Below are 8,664 nucleotides of genomic sequence, written 5' to 3' on the forward strand. Positions count from 1 at the left end.
CATATGTATCTGTAAATAAAGTCCATTCCAAAGCCTGTTTTAATCTTGTGAGCTGCTCATGTCCCTGAGCTCCCATCAGTGCTACATGGAAGAACTGGCATTTATCACCTCCCAGGACCAGGTCACATCAGGCCTTTCCTTTCCCTCTCACACAGAAGAAAATAAGAAGGCAAAAGCAGGAGTGGCTGCTTAATATGGCTCTAATGACATATATGGAAAATAAAGCTGTCAGGCATTCTAAAGCTGTCAGGTGCAGTGACAGCAATGAATACTTGTCATGCAATCAGAGAACTCCACCAATTGAAATATTTGCTCAAAATGCCACATTAAAAATCTTGAAAAGCAAGCAGCTCTGAAACCATTATCAGGACTGTGAATTATATTACTCTCAAATATACTTAAGTAAAGGGTCAACAATTAATTTTTAACTCTTTTATACAAGTTTCATGGGCTTAAAATAAGCCTAGTGTTTAAGAAAGGTGCACTTCTCTCCAAGCATTTTACTCTTTATTATAATGTTTGAGACATTGTAATTGTTTTAAAACATCATAATAGTTAGAAGTAGGCTTTAAATAATATAAATAATATTTAAACTCCACCAGTTGACACCTCCATTATTTTATATCTTTTTCCCTGTTGCTCAAACTCCAATTCTTAATGTTTTATCTCTAACACCTCCATTAAAACAATTATTTCCTACAGTCTTGCATGTGACAAGTATCCTGGAGTTTCTAAGACACCTAAGGAAGGTGAGAAATTTCAAATTTGTTTCATTTTATTTTTCTGATGTTATGTAAAATACTAAAGACCTGAAAATGGAACATGAAAAAAAAAGGCTTCTACAGCCAAGCAAAGGCAGAACCATCACATCTAATTTTAATTGTTATGCCAGAGAACACACTGTATCTCTATAAAAAGCTATAGGGCAGCCAATCTGCCAAGTCAGGGCAAACACAACCACGTACAGTCTGTAAAAGTTACCTGCCAGTGCTGAGCCTCTCTCACTCTCCAGTCCCTTCTGATTTAACAGCCACCCCCAGGTGCAGGGATGTTTAGGGTTACCCTTTGCTTAAACCTCAAAGCACCAAGAGTGGTGTGAAGGGTTCCAGAGGTGCAGGGTAAAGCACCTCAGCTGGACCTGGCTGAAGCTCCCAGTCCCACTCACCATGTCATTGTTTTGCTGCCCATCTGCTCTCTGCAGCTCCTAACACTGGGATTCTATTTTTTATTGATGGGTGGGAGGGTGGTGGTGTGAATCACAAGCAACAAGGGATAGAGACACACAAATTCCAAAACACTGCTTGTCCCTGCTCAGTTTTTTGGTTCTCAGCTTCCCCACACCATAATGACCTTCCTAGGACACACAGATATTTCTAAGGACCTGGCAAGCTTTTGGTTTTCCAGAGAAATATTTCCTAACATTTCAATCCTTGCAGGTGTCTTGTATGCTAAATTCTGCATCCTAGTCTGTATTCATCATGCCTTCCATCCTGCAATTGTTACTCACTTGCCTTTTATTCCCTTCGCAATAAGAATTCTCATTTATCAGTGCAAGCCTGCATTTATAAGCTCCAGTATTTTGTGGAGGATTATTCTAAGGCACTTGGTAAATCAGGCAAACAGTACGTTTCATTTAATAACTATTAAAGAAAAACAACAACAATCATATGTCTTGAATTCTTACTAAAATAGTCTCCTTTGGGGAAAAAATAACAGAATGTAAAAGTACACAACATTCTTCAAGATTACTTGAAAGTTATGCCTAATTATTAGCACAGTTATGCTTTGCTTTTGGCAGCATTTACCTAACTTGAATGACTAAATAACTTACAGAAACACAGTTATAGACTGAATTATCTTTTGAGAAGGCAGAGCTTAAAAATAAGCATGATTTAATAAAACCTAGAAGTTTACCAGGAAAAGTCTGAAAGACCAGACTTGTTCTGTCATTTCTATGCCGCCAATATTTATACAAATTCTTTGAAACCAAAGGCTGCTCAGCCGGTAATATATATATTAAATGCATAATAAAGACTACATTCCTCTTAGTAAAATAACCTAAGAACTGAAAATAGTGTCAAAGGAAATTGACCAAGTTTATAGTTCAGCCTGTAAATTTGTCTATTTCCACAATAAGTATGCTTAAAAATAGTCTGTCATTTACAATTATGTCATACTTTTAATTTTAAGATGCATTTATAACTCTTGATGGTTTAGAAACCAACAGAGACACTCCCACACAATGGAGTACTTTCAATTTAATTCAATAAGGCTACTCCAATGCATGTTACTAAACACAGGCTTACACATTTGCAAGACAAAGCTATATTTTTCCTTTTTTGCTACAAAGCTTCCATTCTCTGTAAAAAGGCAACAAAATGGTCACAGGATCAGCTGTTAAGACTACCTATGCAGCCTCCAGCAGTTTCTTAGAATACTTAAATACTGGGATATTTAGCAAGCCTAAATATCCATTCTGCAGTTTACGTTTATTTGATTCTGGAATAGCAGTATGCCTACTCAAACTGCAAAACAAGAAGCATATTTCTGCATTCAGCTTGCTTAGAAACCACCACAATGTAAAAACCTGTAGAACATCCCTCCTCTGTTGTCTTTGCCCAGATATAAGAGCATGCACATTTCAGTACCATGCCAAAGGAAAACTGGCTGTGCTTCAGCCACATCAGATCAAAGCTGTCCAAGGAACTCACAGGCTCTGTAAGCAATGCAAGTGATTTAGCAGATTAGCTTTCAATTCATCATAGAATCAGCATCCTGCAACCATTAGAAGACCTTGCACTTCAGGAATTGCCTTTTTATTTATTTATTTATTCACCAAAAGAGTGGAAGAATTCCCCAAGCACTTGGTGGCTGGCTCATAATTTCACAGCACGGCCCAATCTGCCCCCTTTGGTCTCACACTCAGCTAAGCACAATCACACCAGTTCACAAGTGCAATTTCTAAGTCCTCACAGGCATCTGACTTAACATTTGAAGCTGATGACAGATGTTATTGTAACTGTTTCCTTAAGGAAAAACAAATGGCTTGAGCAGATTTGAAATGAGGTCTATAAATGAAAGCTGAGGTACATCATGACTGCCAAGACTCAGCCATCAAAAATAAACTTGCTGTACACAGCAAACTGTCTTCCAGAGGAGCCTCTGAGAGTACCCATTTCTTCCACTATTATTGCACATAGGTAAACAAAAGGAACTGTGCTTCATTTACCAGGTCATATTTGTCCACTAATCTGAACTGTTCAAAGAACATAAGTGGTAAGAAATGCATTTCAGCAATATATTTTGAGGAAAAGAATGCACTGCAGAAAGCTGTTTAAGTAAAAGCCTCACCATCATAGAAATAGCACAGACCTGTGCTGTTTTAGAAATTAAATAATTCAGACACTGCATGTGCCAAGAGATAATGAAACATATATCTGAGCAGATTACCAGTAAATTAATTTTACCGACCATGAAGAGTGTTTAGATAACACTGAAAACTGAAGGGACAGCAGTAAAATTTCCAACAGGCCTCAACTCATATTTGACAAAGAAAAATCAGTTCCTGAGAATTCAAGTACTGTGGCCTCCAAGTCCTGCAATGAAACAATCCAAACGTGCCAAACAGTGTAACCACAAGTACAGACATGTTAAACCTCCATAAGGAATTGGAATGAAGGGACCAAGATGTGCTCTGTAAACCTCTCAATGCATGGAGAAGATTATGTCCCATTAGTCAGCATCCCAAATGATCCGAGTTGTTCACTTGGAGGGAAACTGCCCCACACATTACCAATGTAAAACTCAGAAATGGCAGAGATTTGTTACATTGCTTTCACTGCCTTCAAAATAAATTGCACATTATATCCAACTAAGCAATCAGTACAGACAAGGCTTTCTCCAGTGCTTCCCACCCCAACTCCACAGCACTTCCTGAAACTCCAGCACACATTCCCACACAAACCTATACAATATATATTTATATATACACACACCTTTTCCATCAATCCTTTCATGCCATTCAATGTCCCATGTAATTTCTCACACAATGAGAGTTTAGCATTAAATCACTTGAAAATCTCCCAATTTTCCATTTTTGCAGAATTTGGCTGCTAGATTCTACATTTGCACTGTGACTTCAGTTAGAGGAATAGGATAATGAGCAGGACAAACAGTGGGAAGTATTTAAAAAAAAACCTCAAACAGTATTTGCTGCAAATGGTTTATTCTAACCAAATAAAAAGTACATTTATCATTAAAGAAGTCACATGGTAACTACCCTGAAACATTTCCAGTGAATGCCAGTCTGCAAGACTGTCTTAGAATGAGTTTTTAAGATAATCAAGAAAGCAAATATCACCTTTCAAAAACCTAATCTTAAAATTCACAGAAATGCTCTGGCTTTGCTAAACATCTAAAATATTAAAGACTCCCACACATCCAATCACAACTTGAAACTGACATACACCTCACACTCTTAGACATTTGTCTGCTCTCCTAAAAGCACAGAAATTCCAGCTCTACACATCTCCCTCATTGTTCTCATTTTAAAGTATAGGGACAACACATCACCTGCCCATTGCCAAGTCTAAATTTCTAATATTAGGAAGAAATTCCAAGTTTTTACTTTTTTTACTTTTTCCAAGTAAACAGAAATGCTGTAGCAGTAATGGAGCCTTATCCAGAGAAGTGCTAAAATATCTTTGCTCCTCCTCTCTCCTTTGGCAGAGCTCAGCACCTGACAGACTGTCCCTGAAAGGAAATGTGGTTCCCAGTTGTTGCCATTACCCCAAAACAAGTCCTGGCTACTTAAGATATCCCAAAGCTGGGAATCTAAAAGCCACCATCACTAAATTAATCATAAAAATCCCTTCAATCAACTGCCAAGAAAGCAACAACAAAATTTAAATTCCACAATGCTAATGCATTAGACACCCACATTTTGACATACAAACGTTGGATATCCATGCTTAGAAAAGTCCTTGGACCTCCACAAGTAGTCAACTGCTGCTTTCCAAGGAAACAGGTTGGGGATTTGTTTGCATCTTACATCCAAGCAGTAGCAAACCAACATCAGTCAATTTCACTTCATTTCAGAAAGACTGTAAGAGATGGTTTCTTTCTATAAACTACTTTACATCTTTAAAAATGGAATAAAACCAAAATACTCCAGAATATTTAACTGATGTTTATGCTGATATGCCTTTGTATTTTCTTAGTGTCAAAGTGTCACTCAGAAGAAGCAGCACTACACAGTTCATTTTCAGAATTTAGTTTCAACTATGACCCTGAAAAAGAACTTACAAAGTCATTTTACTTTCAAATAGCTCTTACCCTTTTGCCAGCACTTAACAGAAAATGTAAGCTAGTCTTAGTGTTGCAAAATATAAGTAAATTGAGGCAAGCTCATCATTCCTAAATAGATATGAGATCATTCAAAAACTAAGACTTAAATCACAAAAATATTTTAACACAATCCTAAACCAAACAAATAAAATATCACAGATAAAAAGGATCACATAATATTTTTTTTTAAAAATCCAGTATCAGAGTAACATTTCCTAGGTGGACCTAACTAAGATCCTCCATATATATATCTTCCAGGCATTAAAAACTAAATTAAACAGATGAAAACAAATGCATCATAGTGGATAAAAATATAATAAACACCCTAAGAGATACAGGTGGGGGAACATATGTGGTCTTTGGAAGCAATACACAGGCTGGTTGCCTCATCCTCTTGGAGGGGTGAACAACCCACTCTTTCTTAGTCATCCTTCAAAGGTCAGTAACAATCATCTTTCTAAAGCAAAAGGAAAAATATCACCTTGAGCATGCTTACACAAAAACACATGCTGAATAAATAATTCTCTAAGTATCACATATATTTGGCATTCCAAAATGGTCGTATGTGTTCTTTTGGCATTTGGCTGCTAAGGATAAGGCCCACAGCTTTCTTCAGCCTTCAGAGCAGGCAAGGAACAGCAGGAGGGACCGGCATGGATGCTGGATCTCACACTACCATCCACCAGAATTTGACTAGCAGTAGATTAGGAGGAGTTGAAGAAGCACCCACAGGATAAGAGGCCGCGAGATGTCTTGTCCAAATGCTGGCAAACCTCAAGAGCAAGGATAATGAGTATAATAAGGCATCCAAACACTAACCAAAAAATTTCTCAATTCCTAATTTGAAGATCTACCCCACCCTGGGTGTGCTCATAAACACAGCGTGGGGTTTCTCCATAGTACAGAGATGTAGTCTCAACCTGAGCTGGACAGCCATAAACCCCAGGGACTGCCCTTATCTCAACGAGCCTATGGAAGAAATTATGTTCCCTTCACTCACTGGACAAAAAGCCTCTCCTTCCTCCCACATTCCTCTAGGGAAAGTGAAAATGCTAACTCACCTTGATGCTTTTGAAAGCCATTTTACACAGAGCTTTAAAACAAAAATAACAGCAGTAAAAATGCTTCCTTTAAGGCACTGAGGAGATGTGGAGGCACTTTCACACACAGCCCTTAACACAGTCACCCACAAAGCCAAGGCTTGGACTGCAAGTTTCTTCCATCAAGAAACTAAGAAATCTTTTCCTACAGAAACATATTTCTTAAGGGACCTGGACATACCATTATACACTCTGTGTGCAGAAACAGACCCTTAAAAAAAAAAAAAAAAAAAAAAAAAAAGCGGGGGGCCGTTTTCCTCCTTCTGTTGGGGGAAAGGAGCTAAGGGGGAATGCACTGCTCCAGCACACGGACCGTGAGGGGACTGCGGCTGAGGGCTTTTATGGCTGATGTTTCCTTCACCTGAGCTGTGGGAGCGTTCGCCATCCCCCGCCCTTCCACGGGGACAGTCCGAGGAAATCTCCTGGCACAGGGACTGGTTTGAGGTCCCGGTGGGGACGGGAAGCCCTGACACGGCCGCTGCGCGGAGCCAGGCCGGGCAGGCGGCCGGGCTCCCTCAGCCCCGCTGCCGAGCAGAAGGCTGGGAGGGCAGTGCCCGATGTTCCCCCCGCACCGGGCTGGGGAACGGCCGCAGGAGGGCTCTGCCCGCGCCCCCATCCAGGCTGTGGAGCTCTGCCATTCCCGGGGCAGGGAGAAACGGAGGAAGGGAGGAGGGCGGCAGCGCATCCCCAGCATCTCCCCTCAAGGCAGGGCGGCGGGGCTGACACGGGGGATCCGCTCCGTCCTCGGCTTGGCGACGGGGAAACCAAGTGCCAGGGGCGAGGCGACTTGATGGAGAGGAACCTCCCTCCCTTCCCCGCCCTCCGAGGAGGGGGAGCCGGAGCGGGGCCTGCGCCCGGCGCGGCTGCCGGGAAGGGGCCGCGTTCGAGGCGGCCGCCCTGAACACGCACGTGGGGCTGGAGGGCCAGGGATGGGAATAAAAACAAATCCCGAACGACAACAGCTAAGTGAAAGCACTGATTTAGAAAGCCGACCAGAAAACTAACCCTGGCAAGTAGGATTCGCCCTCCCCTTGGCTGCACTTATTGGCCGCGCTCGTGTGCAACGAGCTCGTGTCTGCCAATGCCACTGGTCGGCCGGCGTGTCCATCACCACGGGAAGAGCAATTCGCCGCTAAGGGAATAGATTCCCATCCATCCATCCATCACAAGGCTTAGCAGGTAGCCGCCTAGAAATCAATCACACACTAATAAAAAAAAAAAAAATCCTTCTCCATCAAATTACTACTGTAGTGCTCCCAGGAAAATATCTATTGTATCCTTGGGGAACATAGGCGTGGACTTCATCACATTCATCACTTATCCAGCCTAAAATGATCTTTTCTTAAAAAAAAATAAAAAAATAAAAAAAAAAAATAAACCCCAGCATCACAAATGAGGGACCCCAGTAAGTATTCATTAATTACATAACTGAAAAATAATACTGTTAGCGTCTGTTTCCATTTGCCAGCCACTAGAAGGGAACAGAAATCTTTCACCTTTTTTCCTGACACGGTTTTTAAAACACCAAACATTATCCATTATTTAAGTATAAAGCTAGGAATTTCCAAAACCCATCAATTCTATTCCAGAAAACTTTAACAACAACAATAATATTTTTAAACACTAGGCACCAAAAAAAAAAAATTTAAAACATATTAAAAAATAGAGTCCTATGGCTACTTTTAATAGAAATTGCAAGAAAGGTTTCTGGTTGACGATTCTGTAGGGAGAGGCACTCTGTTACCAGAATAAGATGTGCGCTTGGTTCCATTTATTACAATGTATTTCCAAGGCAATATAAAAAGCCTATTCTGCAAATTCATCTCCAGATTCAGCTACCAGACAGTTGTGAAAAGCAATACCAGCATTTCCTTAATCACAGTAAATTTACAGTCATGCATCCCAGCCATATTCTTGTTCGAGCTTCTCACCTTTCAAATCATTGCATCTGCCTTCCGTCCTCACATGGATTTTACAACATCACGTTTAGCTGGCATCCCATTTGCGCGGAGGAGGGAGGCGGCGGGGCGAGCCGGAGCCGCGCAATGCCTGCGAGGGGCCGCCGAGGAGGAACCTGCTGCGGCCGGGGGAGGCTCGTGTGTGCCCCTGTCCCTCAGCGAGTCTCCCTCAGTCAGCTGCGAGCCCGGCTGTCTGGGCTGCCGGTCCCTGACTCAACATTCCCAGCATTCCCGAGGAGCCGGGGCTCCAGCGGCGCGGC

The 8,664-nt window shown here is 41.4% G+C and overlaps 1 protein-coding gene across 10 annotated transcripts in view; it reads right to left on the reverse strand.

Annotated features, from left to right (window-relative positions):
* ERC2 (ELKS/RAB6-interacting/CAST family member 2) overlaps window positions 1–8,658 on the reverse strand; it is a 401,773-nt gene extending 393,115 nt beyond the window's left edge. For 5 of the 10 annotated variants that reach the window (XR_010028831.1, XR_010028830.1, XR_010028828.1 and 2 more), the window contains exon 1: window positions 8,378–8,656. The gene's annotated coding sequence lies outside the window, so the exon portion shown is untranslated. Of the gene's footprint in view, window positions 1–7,451; window positions 7,598–8,377 lie in introns of those variants that run through there. The other 5 variants (XR_010028823.1, XM_063164669.1, XR_010028829.1 and 2 more) reach the window with 3 other exon arrangements.
* Between the last annotated feature and the right edge of the window lie 6 nt (window positions 8,659–8,664).

This window comes from Melospiza melodia, chromosome 10, assembly GCF_035770615.1.
Source record: "Melospiza melodia melodia isolate bMelMel2 chromosome 10, bMelMel2.pri, whole genome shotgun sequence".
NCBI classification, from domain to species: domain Eukaryota; kingdom Metazoa; phylum Chordata; class Aves; order Passeriformes; family Passerellidae; genus Melospiza; species Melospiza melodia.